Consider the following 19047-nt stretch of genomic DNA (forward strand, 5'->3'; position numbering starts at 1 on the left):
TGAGGACACCTCTGGGAGTGGAGATGAAAGCCATGTCCAGGTCTGCTGGGGGAACTTTATTAAAGACCACATGTGAGAGCCACATTTGATTGGATGAATTATCCAGCCTGACGGACTTAAACATATTGCTGAGTCGTCCTGTTGTGTGGAGATTTGATTTTTGTCTTTATGGTTCAGAAACCCGAAGCTTTTTGCTGTTTCTAACGGAGCGGGTTCTTCGTGATGTTTTAACGTGAGGGTAGTACTAGCTGGTTTATTATGACCCCGGTCAGGTTACCAGTCTCTTATTCAGTGTTTTGAATGCAAACAACCTAAAGTTTAGTGTTGAAAGCACAGTTTTTCTGATTCAGTTGTGCTTAAAGGACAACTTCACTACAAACCAATTTTTTTAATGATTATTTCTGATTCTAACGGGTCACTCTGAGTGTTTCATGCAGGCTGAACATGAAAATAGTCTCCTACACCTATCTCCTGCAGTAGCTTCTGATAGAAAACAGACAGTGAAACTCTAGGATTAGAAAATCCTGACAGATCTTCTTCACACTGTCACTTACATTCATGGACTCATCTTGACTCACGACGGTGAAGGCTGTTGCTGGGTTAGCGTCCAGGAAACGGCAGAGAACGTCTCGATTGGGGGTGGGAATCGAAAACTAGTTCTTGAGAACTGTTTCCCACTGTTTCAATTCCTAGGAATTGTTTACCATTGTTGCTAACAATTCCCTTACCAATTCCAGTGCGCCCAGATGACGTCACCGTGCACGTTGCATAGCTTACGCAGTAATTCAGCAGGAAACATGGCGCCTAAGCGGCACAAATGCTCAAAAGGTCGGTTATACTTTACAAGAAAGGACGACAACAGGGAAACTTGCTATGTAGATATTTCATCAAAGGGAGGAAACACTACAGATATGAAAAAGCATTTGTGCACAAAATACGCGATAACTCAAAGTGAATGTTGTGTGTTTGACTCGCTCCGGATTAGTAAATTTCAACGCAGCAGCGGCGGTGGTGTTTGCACATCCTTTCCTGTTAATCCTGCAAGTAACTAATCAGCTAACACAGCCTAGCATGTTAGCGCCATCTGCACACCTCCACACTGCAGACTCCAGCGACCTAAGTCCGACCTGTGGCCCATTCTGCAAAAGCTACAGCAACACTAGAAGATGACTGCCTTCACAAGGAGCATAAAGGAGAACGTTTGAAAGATCTTTCCAAACAATACCATCATTAATAAACCAACATTTATAATTTAGTGTTTATTGTTATTAATACATTTTTTGCCACCTATTGAACTTCTCGGGAATTGATAGGAAAATGGATCAATAGACAGAATTGACAATCGTGTTGATATTGATAAAACTTTTAAATTCCCACCCCTAGTCTTGACTAGCAGAAGCTAATGATTAGCATTAGCAACCCCACCAAGGGGCAGCAGTTGTTCATGACATAGAGCAGGTTGTCCAGTAATCGTAGGGTTGTAGGATCAATTCCGGCTCCCTCCAGAGAATGCTGCTGTTGTGTCCTTGAGCAAAACACTTAACCCGCCATGCCTGCTGGTGGTGGTCGGAGGGACTGGTGGCGCCTGATTGGTCCAGGACAGCTGTGGGTACAACGTAGCTCATCAATCAATCAAAGATGCTGGGCGGCTGGGATCCTGTTTCCCCCAGTAAGAGCAGCCATCTATGGCGCTCAGCCACTGTAGCCACAGGTAGGAGGGAGATCCTAGGAGAAGCGCAGAGCACATTGACTCCTGCAGGTTGATGATCTCGCCAGGCTGAAGTCCACCAATCCGAAGTGAAGCCAATTTGGGTTTTTAACCTTGTCCATACCGTCCGGTGACCCTCTCTGAGATGACATCCATTTTGCGCACTAATACCGGTATCGCAGCTAGAACATTGTCCAGCTTACGATTCACCTCGAGTAACGTCCCAGTCTGAGAAATCCAGTGATCATCAGGCCGAATATCCACACGTCTTCGATGTCCTCAATGGACAGCTGGGAGAGGCATACGATCTTCCATTCCCTCCAGGAATCCAGCATATACCCCACCTGGTGTGTCCCCTGTGGGCATGTGGGAGCCCCCTGCTCTGTTCTCATTGTTGAAAAAATCTTATCAATCGCGTTGAATGACCAATTCATCAAATCCATGGTTAAAAATAGGGGTTTTCAGAAGAAATGCAGAGAAGCGCTCTGTGGGCAGACAGGACAAAGAGCCTTGGGAAAAAAAGATAAGGGAGCAAAAAGAGAAGCGTCTGTACCCTGCGAGTGCCACCATGGTGTGAATGTGTATGAATGGGTGAATGACTGCGTAGTAAAGTACCTTGGGGGGGTTGAAGGACTCTGGAAGGTGCTATTTCAGATACAGGCACTGAACACCTTCGGGTTATTTGTGGAGTTAAAAGGGTCTCATTGCTGTCAGCCAATCCAATGAGAGATGTCCTAATATCAGGAAAGACTCCAAATCCTGCCGCCTGAAGCTCACCTCTGATCTGGCTCACTTCTAGTTCCTGAAACGGGTGCACCAGAGATTTTTCATCCTAGAGTCAGACTTACAAAGCATTCATTCCTAGAGGCCACTGCTGATGTCATAAATATGAGTAAAGTTGATCATTAAATACTTTGTATTCTAAGAAATCAGTAGTCCACTGATGGCAGCGTGGAGTTGTTTAGTGGCAACAGATGACCCAGGGTTTTCCCCAGAGCTTTATAAACCTGGCGGCCAGCCAGGCTAAATGTCATGCCCTGCCCCCCTCCCCGACCCTACCGTGTCCGCTGACACAACGGTGCAACAAAATTAGAGCCCTCCATCAGCTGATACTGGTGAGAAACCGCAGCGGAATGTGTGCAAACCCCCCCACACCCCACCCCCACCCCCGCTCTCACGGAGGAGCGCTGCGGACGGAGCGCGACCCCCCCCCCCCCCCCCCTGTCTCTCGCTCTCTCTCTCTGTGACGGCCGAATCCGCCAGGCTTAACTGATTTTCTGGGGGAAACCCTAGATGACCTGAATAGAGAAAGCTGCTAAAACTCTGTTGTCCCACGGGAGGCACCGGCCAATTTTCCGTACTGAGAGCGTAGGGTTTTGGGTTAGCTTGGTATACCCCGTGATGTGTGCTCTTACACTGGACAGGTGGGAGTCGGTGCACGGCAGAGGTGAAGTACACAAGACCCAAAAATATCCTGAGCAGTATTTTAACTATATATGTAGTCATATTTCAATATAACGTTATCTATTGATGAGCTGATTGTTTAAAAACAAAAGAAATCAGAAGTGGGACCAACAAAAGACCCAGAAGAGTAACTTTTCCTCCAGCTACCTCAATAATTGGATTTTGAGTTTCTGCTGTGTGTGAGTAAAAACAACCCTCCTGTTCAACCTCTCAAGACGATGGATCAGATAGAGGCTGGAGAAAATGGCCAATTCTTCTCCCTGCCTCCCCATGGGTTGGTCAACACCCACAGTTGAAAAGTTCAAGCAATCTTTCTCTCACACACTCAGTCAATACACACAGAGGAGAATTTACAGCACTGAGTTTTATTATTACAAAGCAGCTACATGATGAAGATTGTGTAGATCTGCAGCGCTGGTCAGCGACGGTGTGAGAAAATAAAACAAGAGGAACTTTGTGCTGATGAACGGAGTTTACATCTGAGGATTTCAGATTTATCCTGTGTTGTGTTCAGTCATACATCCCCTTTTTGCATCATCGTTAGGGTTCCAAGGTCAACGGGCAGGGAACCCTATTGTTTTTCTACGGATTTTTCGTTATATGTTATTCATTATTCTTCTAATCAAATCAAATCTAACTTTATTTATATAGCACTTTTCATGCATATGATGCAACGCAAAGTGCGTAACAGATTAAAATGGACCATATAACCCACAATACCTCCCTTTCCCACACTTAAAACAATTGTGATAGTTTCACCCCAATCCACAAACAATTCCCACACACCCACACACACAAATACGTCCACATAACACATTAAAAGACCACAGTAAACACTAGGCTGAGCTCAGATTGGACAGGTAATGAAAGACATGCCATAAAGGGAGCCATCTGCCTCGACAGCAGCAGGACTTTACAAGAGCTGTGTTTAAGCAGCGTGCAAAATACAAGGAAGTGCAGAAAATACTCAATGAAAGGAAAATTAAGTCACAGATTCTGTTTCCAGCTAGACTAAAGATCTTCTGTGAGGACAGGAAAGTGCGACTATATAATGATCCCCAGGCTGCTGCAATTGGATTAAGTGAGTTTGGAGTAAAGATGAATATTCCAGAAGAAAGGGAAGATCTGGAATCAATACTGAGGAGCACAGGATGGAAGTTGAAGGAGAAGAATTTCCGGCCATGAATTGATGGAATCAAGGTCTCTTGAGATACACAAGAGATGAGGTACTTTTGGAAAATAGCTATGGTAAAATCAGCTGAAAAATCCTTGAAAACATTTAAAGCTGCAGAATATTAAACACTTGACTATGAAACCAATATTGATCTAGATAGTAATCTACTAAATGCAATTAATGACAATTGTACATATTGTACAAATGATCAATTTAATGATTTTATTGATCTAGATAATTTTTCACTTATCCATTTTAATTGTAGAAGTCTTTATGCAACCTTTGATCAGATGAATGATTCCTTGAAAACATTTAAAAGCCACTTCCAAGTGATTGCTTTATCTGAAACATGGTTAAATGAAGAAAAGGGTATTGATTTTGTTATAGAAGGGTATGATTTGTATTATAAAAATAGAGTTAAGAAAAAAGATGGAGGGTTGCATTGTATGTTAAAAGTGCCTTGAATTGTAAAATAGTTGAGTATATGTCAGTAGCCTTGGAAGATGTGATGGGATGTGTAGCTGTTGAAATCGAGATGGCAAAAACAAGAAATATTATAGTAGCTTGTGTTTATAGATCACCAGGTTCTAAAACTGAATGTTTTAGAGAAAGGTGTGAAAATCTTATAGATGGATTAAATGACAAGAAAACCTGGTTAATATGTGGAGATTTCAATATTGATTTACTTAACCAAGAAAACCACTAAACCACTACAGATTTTGTAGATGCAATGTCCAGTAGGAGTTCATATCCTGTGATTACTAAGCCAACCAGAGTTACCAGTACCTGTGCTGCACTAACTGACAATATTTATACAAATGAAATACATAAGGCAGTTAATAGTGGTCTTTTAATAAGTGATATAAGCGATCACCTTCCAATATTCTTAATACATCATAGTCAAATAAAAAAAACAAAGAAGTTGAACAGATGAAGCATATTAGAATAAGGTCAGAAGAAGCAATAACATTTTGTAATGACCTGTTAAAGGAAAACTGGAGTGGGGTTTATGTTAAGGATGTGAACGTAGCATATGATACATTTTTTAAAACATACAACATAAGAATTGCCCAATACTGACATGTAAAAAAAAATGTTGATGTAAAACCTTGGTTAACTATGGGACTAATAAAATCCTGTAGGATAGAGATTTTGTCAGACTTCGATCTAAAAGCACAGAAATGAAGTATAAGACTTATAAAAATGAACTGACAACAATAATAAGGCAAGAAAAAAAGATTATTATAATTTCAGGTTGAAGGAAAGTAAAGGTGATATGAAAAGAACATGGAGAATATTGAATAGCGTCGTAAGACCTATGTCTTTTCACGCTAGTTGTCCAGATTACTTTATTAAAGGAGATAACGTTCTGAGGGATGAAAGTGAGGTGGTGAATGAATTTAATTTATGTTTTGTAAACACAGGGCCAAGTCTGGCCAAATCTATGGAAACAAAAATTAAGGAAGATGTAAAAATACAAGGAGGGAGTTGAATTCTACAGTCTATATTTGGGAGATGTAAGTGAAAATGAAATATTAACAATAGGAAAGAAAAGTAAAAATAAAACATTGATTGCCATGGGATTGACATGACTAGTAAACAAAACAATTGAGTATGTTGTTAAACCACTTATGTTTGTAATTTGTCAGTTCAGAATGGTATATTTTCAGAAAAATGAAAATCGCTAAAGTAATTCCGATATATAAAAACAGTGACATAGCTTTGATAATTACACACCAATCTCAGTGCTTCCTCAGTTGTGTAAAGTGCTTGAAAAATGGTTCATTCAGAAACTAGACAACTTTATTAAAAACAATAAACTGCTGAGTGATGATCAGTATGGATTTTGATCAAATAAATCTACATCATTTGCATTACTAGAATGAAATGAAGAAATTACAGCAGCAATAGAAAGGAAACAATACACAGCAGGTCTGTTTATTGATTTAAGAAAAGCATTTGATACCATAACAGATATGTTAATAAATCAATTTTTATGTTTAAGCAGAATCTCTTCCTACCTCCCACTCTTCGTGTGTCTGTGTACTTCTCTGTTCAGCATTTATTTAGACTTTGAGTAAAAACTTGATCTCATTCAGAGATAAAAACACCAAGTAGATCAAACAGAGAACTGAAAAGAAGACACGAGTAAAACAACAGACAAGTCAGAAGGACTGGATCCACTGAAGAGCAGATTAGAGAGTCCTGGTTTGTTATCAGACGTCTTGAGTGGAGACGGGACGATGGCAAAAATCTCTAAATTGGATCAAAGTAGTCATTGAGCCCGGTGGTGAAATATCATTTTCTGGGATTAATTCCAGGTAGTTTTAATAATAATGTTTGAAACATTTTTTACTGAGCTACGACTCTGACTTATAAAGGGTTGTTTCATAAGCTAACATACAGATTTATTCAATAAAGACAATTTTGTTCTGCAAGTTTTAGGAAATCATTAAATGGTAAATGGCCTGTATATAATATAGCACCTTCTAGAGTCCTGGAACCCCCCAAGGTGCTTTACAACACAGTCATTCATCCATTCACACGCTGGTGGGAATGAGCTATGATGTAGCCACAGCTGCCCTGGGGCGCTCTGACAGAGGCGAGGCTGCCGAGCACAGGTACCACCGGTCCCTCCGACCACCACCAGGGGGCAAGGGGGGTTAAGTGTCTTGCCCAAGGACACAAAGACGGGGACAAACTGAGCGGGGCTCAAACCTGCAACCTTTCAATTACGGGGCGAGCACTTAACTCCTGTGCCACCGTCACCCCAAATAGAAAATATCTCTCAAATAATTAGTCTAGCTGCATCATCCATTGGATTTTGGTTATTGTTCATTCAGATATACATTTTTTTGACAGTCAGGTAAAATTTCAGATTCAAGGTCCAGAATTTTTTTCTGAAGGTTTTATTAGCAACTCTTCCATCTGTATAGCTCTTTTTATTTAAATGGCTATAAAACCTCATCGAAGGTCTCTGCAGCAGCGGTTCTCAAAGCTGAGGTCAGGACGCAGGCGTGGGTCACAACATGCAAAGTTTGGGTTCTTGAGATGATCTTCCATGAACAAATTAAACAAAGTTTCTAGAGTATTTTTTCCTTTTAAAAATGATGTAAACTAAAGACAGGAGCCACGATGGTGTAAACGCATTCACTTTTAATTTCACAGAAATATTCATGTTGGCCTTTAGTGTTTAAACTTACTGACATTTTTTATTTCAAACATTTTAAGGCTCAAAATTACCCCCACTTGTTCTTGACCAATGAATCTGTAGACCTAACAAAGTATTTGTGTTTAAATGACTGAAATAAATTTATTTGAGAAATAATAATAAACCTAATTCATTATTCAGTGAAATAAAGAAATATTTACCTTCATCAATCATCTGAGATTTAATAACTGCAGCAGGAAGATGGATAAAGACAATAAAACACCTCGCCAGCTTTTTCCCTAGTATTTGATATGTATTGAATATAAAAGTTGAATAACAAAGTGCATTAATAATACAATATATGAGATCCTCACTAGGAAACCAATATCCAGCTGTTATCGCTTGCCAATAATGGAGGAGAAACGTTATTTTAAAAGACCCTTTGACACTTTGTGTCAATCCCACTTTATATTCCAAGTGAAATCTTCTCAATAATGCAGCACCGACTTCTGCTTACTAAAGAAATCTGCTTTTGTTAGATTATTTCTGAGAAAGATCATAAACCCGTTCAGTCTGAGTTTATTAGTGATTATTTTCACTGGCATCAGGGAATTTTATATTTATAAACGAAAAGTTCAATCCTGAAACAAAAGTTTATGATGAAGAGTCTGGTGCTCCTGATTCGGTCACACTAGATGAAGACCTCACGGTGCACCAACCTCTATAGTGGTTTATAGGGAAGTGAATCTTAGAGCAACTCACGATTTGATTTGATTCCGATTCTTTGGGGTGCTGATTCGATTCAGAATCGATTCTCGATTCTCAATTTAAATCGATTCACAATCAGTATTAACAAAGAGTGTCAGCTCCAGGATGAACTACTTTGTTGTACAAGTTAGTTAAAGCTATGGGTCATTTTTATTTGACTTTAAACTGGTCGTGCTCCAAAAATGCAAATTTACAATAAACTAAAGTGATTCTAAAACTGTAAACAAACAATCTTTTGACCAAAAGGCAACATTTATTTTTGCTTAACTTGTAAAATATAACAAATCTGTAGTTACCTAACGGTAGTTTTGAAAGTAATACGGTCAAATACTTTTCAAGTATGTGTAGAAACAAATTACATGAGTAATCCTGAGTACTTATTTATCAACTTAGAAAATAAATATGAGAATATCTCATATTTCTGAGTATGGAAAAAATTACATTCAAGTGCCCTCTTATCAGCAGATTCAAACATAAATCATCTCAATTTATGGGACCACAAAAGTAATCAGAGTACTGACTCTCCTAACAAAGATCAAAAAAGTCCATCTCAAACCTGTAACATGCCAAATGTTTGAGTTCTTGGAATCGATTCTGAACCTTTGTGAATCGATTCTGAATCTTAATAAATAAGAATCCCGATTCAGACTTGAATCGATTTTTTTTCAGCACCTCTAGTGGTTTATCCTTATGCTAGCAGCTTATCTGGTTCATTACATGCGACCAGCATGCGCCGGTGTCAGAATAAGGATAGAGGATAAAGCCTTCTGTGTCAGATGGGGTCAATTCTAAAAATGAGTCCAAGAAAGCAGACTTATTTTATCCGTGACCCACGCTCTGTGATGGGGCATTCAGCTGTGTGTTCTCCTAATGGACGGCTCTAAAAGGAAAATCCTGATTCGTATTCATGCATTCATTTGGTTTTTTGAGCTCCTTCAGCAGCTCTTCTCTGCTTGTATAGCAGTGCCGTCTGTCCATGTCATGATTCTGATCAGTCAAGCAGAAGATTAGGTTGAACTGACTGGTGTCTGCATGTATTTTAAATTATTCTAAATATGTCTACCCAGCTTTAGAGTTATAAAGTTATTTTTCCTAATTTGTACTGAAATAACTATTAATCACCAATAAACTGCACAAATCAGTGAAACGTGTCCTCCAGGGGGTGAACAGAAGATAATTGAGACTTAAACCAAACCAGGTTTGTCAGTTAGTTGCTCTGGAGCATACAGGCGAGTGTAAACACAGGATGACTTCAGCAATACACACTAAATTAGCTTGATTTTAGTATTGATCATTGGTGAAATGGGTGATAATATTTTTGCTTGTGTGCTTAAGCAAAACTAATCAGAAATCCATCATTTATCAACATGATGATAGTTTTAACCAACATTAAAGACAGTTGGGAACATGCTATCTCTCAAGGAATCATGGGACTTCAATGTTCTCATGTGAATGGAAGCAGATGTGTTTCCTGTCACCAGAACAGAACAGAAGCACCATCTGTGCTCCATATAACATTCAGTAGATTTAAACTTCTTGTTTGATTCCAAACGGCAGCTCTTAGGTTTTGTGTGTCTTTTATTATCTTTACTGATAAAACATTCCCTGTAGTTCAGTTTCCTCTTGTGATTCCAGACTAAAAGTATAATGTGGAGTTTTGGTAGCCTGGCAAGCCATCCTATATATGTGTATATGTAGTCTTGCCATGAGTCTTTGAAAGTTGTCCTTCAAACTGTCTCTGCATGCAGTTGGACAGCGCTAGGACCAATCAGAACAATGAACAACGTGACGTATGTTCATTGCAGCAGTAAGTCAACGGGGCAGATCGCCAAACACCGTCAAAAAATTGCTAAAACATCATTTTTAGGACTTAAAGTGGGAGTCATGGCATGGGTGGAGCTTTATTTCATCCACACTTCCTGTTAGAAAAACGCTTCTAAAAGCGGCGTCGCCTGGTGGACCGAGACGGTGATAGACGGCATTCCCTCAACGCCCCCCGTGTGCCCTTTCGGAGCTTCTGTAGCATTCTGCAAGGTTTCTTGTCAACTGCCATCATTAGATGAAAAGGCTCAGAGCGCCAACGTGTCATATCAGCAGGTGAGTGGTTGAGCCAAGTGGAGGTGCTTCTTCCTCACCTGGAGACCAGTGCAGTGCAGCCACGTAGTAATTTGCAGACAACGTCACGTTTTTCAGCTCGGCCATCAGCCACAGCTGGTTCTACATAAACGTGGAGCCGAGTTTAACCTGAAGATGGAGATAGAATTATGGTTTGGGGCTGAAACGCATGTGTACGGCATCTTTAGACACTCACCTATACAGGTTATCAGCAAAAGAAGTTAATATAGGTGTTACTCGCTCTGTAAGTACCTTTATCTGCTCAAGAAGGTTCTAGGTCTAAACTGTCCAAAGTTGCAGCTAAAGCCATTTCAAACTAGCAATGTCCCTGAGCCAACACCAGTCGATCAAACCTTTATTTATGTAGCGCTTTTCGTCATCCTCGAGCGCTGAACACAGCACAGATAAAACATAGAAAACAAGACCCCAGTCAAACTAGAATCAGAAAACAAGGTCAATAAAAGAAAACATCATCTTTGTTGTTTTTCTCTGTCGCAGCTTCAGTGCAAAGCCAGCCCAACAAGAGCACTGTGATTGGCAAAGACACAACGGTTTGGACCAATGGTAGACCAGCTGAGGCTACAACAGAGCTAGATCAACCTGCAGCTGGACTAGATATGCTAGAGACTTGGACTTTAAGGGAGCTGACTACTTGCTGCAGGACTCCATGTTCTGTGTGTGTGTGTGTGTGTGTGTGTGTGTGTGTGTGTGTGTGTGTGCACGCAGTCAGGTGATAAAACCAGAACAACACACAGCTCTGCTTATTTTCTCTCCTCTATTCAGTAACAAGACTATTTTACTGTCAGTTTGAGTGTTAGCCGGAATAACACACACACACACAAACACACACACACACACACACACACACACACACACACACCTGTAAACTGAAACACAAGCCTCTCACATATCAGCAGCTTTTTTGTAATTATGGGGTGACGTTGACCCTGCAGAGCTTTGCCGCAGGAGGTGTGGTGATGTTCTGCAGCTGCGGCTATAACTAACTTGTGATTGGGTGTCCCACAGCAGGTGAACTTACTCACCTGCTGTCTGAGGCTCTGAAGAGTGAATTTTAAGTCGTGTTTCTGTAAGGAAAACCCAGCCCTAAAGGGTTTGAGTTTGATAAGGAGCAAAATGAATAAATGAAGAATGTGTAGGAACGTTAAACAATGAAGTTAGAGAAGCTACAACAGACCACCCTTCACTGGACAAACGTTGTGTTAGAAGAGTTTCTGCTCAAACTCTTTCAAACATTTTAACCCTCCCACTGTCCTATTGGGTGACCCCGTGAGGTTAGTTGACCCTTGAGGTCCACGTGGCAGGGGTGAGGTGGTGCTCACTCCTCACCCCTGCCACATGGACATCAAAGGGTCAACTTTTCTCGCGGGGTCACCCAACAGGACAGTGAGAAGGTTAAACACTTTGTGTAAATGAGAACACCTTTTAATTTCTGTTAGTGACGACTCAGATGTTCCTAATCAGTTCTGGATCGGTCTGCCTTCAGCTCCAGTTTAACGAAGGTGTTTCTAGGATTGCTGTCACCAGGGATTAGTTCTCCTTTGGTCCCAGAATGCACCTCTCAGCACTTTAATGCACCGACTTAGACAGAAGGATCTTCCTCCACCTCCCGACACCTCCTTTCTTTTGCTTTTATCTCCCACCAGCTCATAAATACACATTGATATTCAGGCTGTTGGCTTGTGCGGTCGCTTTGTTTTCTACAGAGGTTCAAGTTTGGAAGACTGGAAGCTTCAAGAGTTTTTTCTGTGTTTATCATCTTTAATTCATTTTATTGTTACTTTTTTTAAAAAAGAGTCCGTTTTTATACATTTTGTGATGTTTTATTCAGAATTTCGTGCTTTGATGTTGATGTTGATGAGCTTGTGAGGGCATGGAAGCTCGTTTGCAACTCAAAAAGCCTCCAAACATAAAAATACTGAGAAAATAAATGATTATTTTGGTATTTAGCGATATTTATTAGACTAGAAACACTGACAGGAAGTCATTCAAGGCTTCTGGTGCACTTAACCTGCTTAGTAATGCATTACATAATACGGTTAAGCAGTTGTTAACACTTTAGTTAATAGTTTATTAATGCGTAATTATGCACTAATGTTCATAAAGGGACCCGTCATTGTGGGGCAGAAGGAGAGGGACGACAGACGTTCAAAAAAGCTTCAAGGTTGCAGAGCTTACACTTTAGCTGAGCTGCCTCTGTCGCATCCGGCAGATTTGTAGTCTGAATACAGGTCCAAGAATCCAATCATAGGAACCAAAGGTCCAGCTAAATCCACTGAATCCAGAAATGGATGACAGGAAAAAAAAAAAGGTTTTTAGAGAAATGAGAACACAAAAGTAAGGAGCTGAAGTAAAGTCTGCAGGCTTCTGATCTTTTCTTTTCCAAATGTCTTTTAAACCCTTATTTCTGTTTCCTCTGAGTTTGAAATCTGAATAAAATATCTGTATCTGGTGGCTTCTGCAAGTTTGCTCTCCGTCAGATCAGATGCTCTATTGCTTTGTCCTCATCAAGTGTTATCGAATAATTATAAACATTTATATAACCTAGTATCAGCTTCATCAATCACGTCGTAAATCAGTTCCCGTTGTCATCTTTTCATGTCTAGCTGGACTACAGGGTCATCGACACCTCACCTCCTGTGACCAGGACATTCCCTTTCCCTTAAGGTAAAATCTTTTTCTTTGGGGGTTTAAATTATCGTTTGACACAAATTTCTCTTCGCTTTATAAAAATGTGTTTAATATTTTTGTTAATGTTTCTAAAATATACAAAGAAAATTCTAAGTTTAAGAAATACTGAAGTTTTCCAAAAGTGGTTTTCTAATTTGTAAACCCGTGTAGAACCATCTGATATGTTTAGTAGATCTGACCTCACCAACGTCTTTTTGTGGAAAAGAAGTTTTCCTCTTCAAGCTGCTTCATGTAAACACCAGTCGTGTTAAATTTAGTGAACGATCAGTCAAGTCCTGTTGAGGGACATGCTGATGTGCCTCATCAGGAGATAAAAGACTCAGAAGATCGATGGCTCTCACAATTTTATTCAGATTCAAGGAACACATTCAGATCATCTTTTCTAGAAGAGAAATGAACAGTCAAGTTCAATTCAAGTTTATAAGGCGCCAAATGACGACAAGAGTCGTCTCAAGGCACTTCACATAGTAAAACATTCCAATACAGGTCAGTTCATTAAGCCAATCAGTAAAAAGTTTCCTATATAAGGAACCCAGCAGGTTGCATTGAGTCACTGACTAGTGTCAGAGTCTTTACAGCAATCCTCATACTAAGCAAGCATGCAGCGACAGTGGAGAGGAAAACTCCCTTTTAACAGGAAGTAACCTCCAGAGGATCCTGGCTCAGTATAAGCAGCCATCCTCCACGACTCACTGGGGATGGAGAAGACAGAGCACACACACACACGCACGCACACACGCACACACACACGCACACACGCACACACACACACACACACACACCTGATGGGAGCCTGATAACTAAAAGATCCGCCTCCCATCCAATTTTTAGATATTCTGGGAATCACCAGTAAACCTGCAGTCTGAGAGCGAAGTGCTCGTTTAGGAACGTATGGAACAATCAGATCACTGATGTATGATGGAGCTTGATTATTAAGAGCTTTATATGTGAGAAGAAGGATCTTAAAGTCTATTCTGAATTTAACAGGCAGCCAATGTAGGGAAGCTAAGACAGGAGAGATACAGTTGTGGTCAGAAGTTTACATACACTTGTAAAAAATATAATATAATGGCTCTACTGAGTGTCCCATTATTTCTAAAACTCTGATTTTTCTCTGATAGAGTGATTGGAACAGATACTTCTTTGTCACAAAAAACATTCATGAAGTTTGGTTCTTTAATGTCTTTATTATGGGTTAACAGAGAAAAGTGATCACATTTGCTGGGTCACAAATATACATACAGCAACATGATCTAGCAATTTAGGTGACTTAGAAACGTGTCAGTGAACTGAGCTTCATAGCATGGCCTCTTAACTTCTTGTGAGTGATTATGAGTGACTACAGCTGGTGACTTCTCTTAGGCCAGGTAAATAGGGCTCATTGGATACAAACGCCCACAAACGCTACAATGGGAAAGTCAAAGGAGCTCAGCATGGATCTGAAAAAGCGAATTATTGACTTGAACAAGTCAGGAAAGTCACTTGGGGCCATTTCAAAGCAGCTGCAGGTCCCAAGAGCAACAGTGCAAACAATTGTTTGTAAGTATAAGGTGCATGGCACTGTTTCATCACTGCCAAGATCAGGAAGAAAACGCAAGCTATCACCTGCTGCTGAGAGAAAATTGGTCAGGAGGGTAAAGAGTGAACCAAGAATCACCAAAAAGCAGATCTGCCAAGAATTAGAAGCTGCTGGAACACAGGTGTCATTGTCCACAGTCAAACGTGTTTTGCATCTCCATGGACTGAGAGGCTGCCGTGTAAGAAGGAAGCCCTTGCTCCAAAAGCGGCACCTTAAGGCTCGACTGAAGTTTGCTGCTGATCACATGGACAAAGATAAGACCTTCTGGAGGAAAGTTCTGTGGTCAGATGAAACAAAAATCGAGCTTTTTGGCCACAATGCCCAGCAATATGTTTGGAGGAGAAAAGGTGAGGCCTTTAACCCCAAGAACACCATGCCTACAGTCAAGCATGGTGGTGGGAATATTATGCTGTGGGGCTGTTTTGCTGCCAATGGAACTGGTGCTTTACAGAGAGTAAATGGGATAATGAAGAAGGAGGATTACCTTCACATTCTTCAACATAACCTCAAATCATCAGTACGAAGGTTGGGTCTTGGGCGCAGTTGGGTGTTCCAACAGGACAATGACCCCAAACACACATCAAAAGTGGTAAAGGAATGGCTAAATCAGGCTAGAATAAGGGTTTTAGAATGGCCTTCCCAAAGTCCTGACTTAAACCCCATTGAAAACATGTGGACAGTGCTGAAGAAACAAGTCCATGTCAGAAAGCCATCAAATTTAACTGAACTTCACCAATTCTGTCAAGAGGAGTGGTCAAAGATTCAACCAGAAGCTTGCCAGAAGCTTGTGGATGGCTACCAAAAGTGCCTAATTGAAGTGAAAATGGCTAAGGGACATGTAACCAAATATGGCACTGCTGTATGTATATTTGTGACCCAGCAAATGTGATCACTTTTCTCTGTTAACCCATAATAAAGACATTAAAGAACCAAACTTCATGAATGTTTTTTGTGACAAAGAAGTATCTGTTCCAATCACTCTATCAGAGAAAAATCAGAGCTTTAGAAATAACGGGACACTCAGTAGAGCCATTATATTATATTTTTTACAAGTGTATGTAAACTTCTGACCACAACTGTATGATCTCTCTTTTTAATTCTCATCAGAACTCTAGCTGCAGCATTTTGGACAAGCTGAAGACTTTTAACTACATTCTGTGGGCTTCCTGAGAGTAATGAATTACAGTAATCCAGTCTTGATGTAATAAATGCATGAACTAGTTTTTCAGCATCACTCCTGGAAAGGATGCTTCTAATCTTAGCAATATTCCGAAGGTGGGAAAAGGAAATCCTACAAACTTGTTTAACTTGGGATTTGAATGACATGTCCTGGTCAAAGATAACACCGAGGTTCCTTACTTTTTTCTCGGAGATTAATCGAACATGTGGACACTCACATGGACACTCGTACAGCTGATCTCCAGGTCACATCACAAGCCTTAAGGCATTTAGGATATATAAAAGGAAAACATTCTCTAAGTTATCAGTAGTTATTTTTTATTATTGTTTGGACTGAATAAAATGTTATTGTTGGGTTGTGTCCTTGTGCTGAGGAAGATGAGGGATGTCTGTCTGGTTTAACACATTGATGGAAGAAAATGATGCAATCAGGGAATTGAAAACGTTCCCAAACGGTTCTGTTGTTGGTCAGTGGTACAGTTATCCAGTCACTCTGATTCTGAGCCTGCATAAAGAAAATGTGAGCTCTTATGTCGGGATTAAAGACATTCAGTCGCTGAAGAGATTCATTACCGTCATTAAATGAGTTTATATGTGTCACATCGGAGCATTTTGAGCAGAAACTTGTAATGAAAGAATAAGACCTTCATATCAGGCTGAGAGGAATGTCTGGTGACCTTTTGTTTTTAGTTTCCTCGTATTTTTCTGCCCTGGAGCCGTTTTCTGTTTAATGCTCCACAGGGGGAGCTGTGAAGAAGAAGATGATGATGATGATGATAACATCTTTTTAAGGGAACCGGGATGTTGGTCTGATTGCACACATTGTTTATACACTTTGTGTGTTTAATTGACTTTAATTTAATAATAAGACATTTATATAATAATGACTGTTGAATCTTTTGTCTGTGTTTTATCTTTTGGGGACATTCACACGTTTTGTCAACTGCTGAAACAATTTTAGCTTGTAGAAGGTTTTTATGACCGTTTCCAAGTTGCTGTGATGCACAAGAGGAGATTTTATTAGAAACTTGTTGTCTCCTATTAACAGTCAGCTGTTTCTGCTTTGAGAGAATAAAAGTCACCAATTCTGTGATTAAGTACATAGTTTAAATGTTGCCATCAGAATGACCTGAACCAAAACAAATGTTTTAAAAAATCTGATTTTCTCTCTGTTTCTGTTGTATTTGTCAGTTTGTCACCATTAAAGAGGTTCTAGAGCAACCGTGTTTTTAACTATAGGAAACTGTGGAACTTTGTTGGGGCTCACTATGACCCAGGAGCCCTGATAAATGACCAAACACAACCCCATAGTAAAGCGCTAGCAAGGAAGATGACTTCGCCCCACCCACTCTGCAAGGAAATGAAAATTAAATCAGCTGCGTGCTGATTGGCCGGTAAACGCTGATGGCTATGACGCTGCCCTGACGCTAGTATTTCTGTGTCGAACTGTATCCAGATAACTCAAAAGGGAAGCAGTGGATCTATGTGACATTCATTCATAGTCTGAATATTCCCACTTCATACTAGAACGTCACATGTGTGATTCAGCGTTATTCTTTGTTTTCTTCTAAGGATGTTAGCAGTAGCTATGGCTAACGTTAGCAGTAGCTGGGGCTAGCATTGTTCTGTGGTCAGCGTTGCCACCATTGTTTATTTTTGCTAATGTAAGGAGGTGTGTTTAAGGACATGTTAAACCAACTTTTGTCACAACGAACGGTTTCTCGGCGGCCATTACAACATTTCTGATTTACACAGGAAAGCAGCTCAGAGACTGCACAAACCCGGTTGTGATTCCCAGCTGGTGGTTCTGATGAGTGGGCAATCCTCTCAGCTTCCCAGTTTCAAACGCTGCTGCAGGCAGAAGTACTCGGATTTACACGTCCTTATTGTCTTTGTTGCTTCCTGTTTTAAATCTGAGACTTTGCAGGAACGCAGCAGCTGGCCTCTTTCATCCGACTGAATTATTGACAGCAGAATTAACAAGCAAGTGTTTTTAGGTGAGAAACACTTCCACGGAAAGAAGACTCGTGTTGAGCTTAGAGTGACTCGCAGACAGAATCCTCTCTTTACTCTGCCTCCAAATCTGAGTCCGTTCATGTCGGTGTTGGATACGGATTGCAGCCGTGAATAAATATGAACAGTCAGCCAGAAGACAAAATGTGATCAGCAGTTTGCAGTGGAGGATAAAGGGAGCTCTGACAGGCTCAGGAGTTTTACAAGCTTCAGTGGAACAACTTGAACCTCAGCAAGCTCCCCTCCAGGGGAAATGCATCTTACTGTACAGAAACGCAGGGAGACAGGCTGCTTTACTTGGTTCTTGTTTTAACACAGAGAAGAGCTGTTTTATCTTTTTTCTGGTGTTTGGACCACCACTGCGGTCTTCATCAGAGCAAGCCGCTTCCTTCACCGTTTATCCACGGGCAGCAGAGGACGAACATGTTCAGACCCACGGTCGCTGTTCATGGTTGAGGGTCCACGTTTCCTTATTTCTACAGCTTCCTTAATCCATCTCTTATATTTCTGTTGTTCGGTGGTTATGATCCTTGTTCTGTCCCAGTCCGTTATGTGGTTTTCTTATAAGGCTTGGGCTGGCTGGACGGAGTGGAGAGGAGCTGATGCTATCGTGGAAGCCCCATAAATCTCTACGCTGAGTTGGGCGCCTCTCTTGTGCGGCATCTACAACTCATGCAGAATGCTGCTGCCCATCGGCTCACAGTGATGCAACCACATCACCCCTGTCCTGTCCTCCTTGCACCGGCTGCCTGCACGCTTTAGGATTGATTTCAAGATTTAATCTTGGATTTTAAATGTCTTGGTGGTCAGGCACCCTCATACCTCAGAGCTCCTACACAGGCATGTTTCCGGGAGAAGGTGTGAGGTCTTATCTTTTTACCTTGGCTTTAAATACTGAATGAGCAAAAATCCTCAGACTGTTTTTTATCATTGGAGTTTGTTTTATTGTCATTTCTCTTTTATTGTTGACGTTGTCTTTTATGTGTTGTTTGACTATGTGCAGCACTTTGGTCACTCCATGTGCGTAAAGTGCTTTATAAATAAAGCTTGATTGCTAAACTCCACCCATTCTGAGTGAGGTAGGGTCCCGCCTGGAGATAAATAACCGATGAGTCAAAAATGACGGATTTATTCCTGAAGACCCTGCAAAGATCTTGATCTCCAAACATGGTCAAACAAGACCTTAC

At 40.7% G+C, this 19047-nt stretch overlaps 1 protein-coding gene across 9 annotated transcripts in view; it reads left to right on the plus strand.

The window, feature by feature from the left end:
* LOC107387024 (plexin-B2) overlaps positions 1–19047 on the plus strand; it is a 246448-nt gene that overhangs the window by 139551 nt on the left and 87850 nt on the right. For 5 of the 9 annotated variants that reach the window (XM_070545758.1, XM_070545680.1, XM_070545777.1 and 2 more), the window contains one exon: positions 13005–13065. The exons of the other annotated variants lie outside the window; for them this stretch is intronic. The gene's annotated coding sequence lies outside the window, so the exon portion shown is untranslated. The remainder of the gene's footprint in view (positions 1–13004; positions 13066–19047) is intronic. 9 annotated transcript variants of the gene reach the window in all.

This window comes from Nothobranchius furzeri, chromosome 1 (genome assembly GCF_043380555.1).
Source record: "Nothobranchius furzeri strain GRZ-AD chromosome 1, NfurGRZ-RIMD1, whole genome shotgun sequence".
Classification (NCBI taxonomy): Eukaryota; Metazoa; Chordata; class Actinopteri; order Cyprinodontiformes; family Nothobranchiidae; genus Nothobranchius; species Nothobranchius furzeri.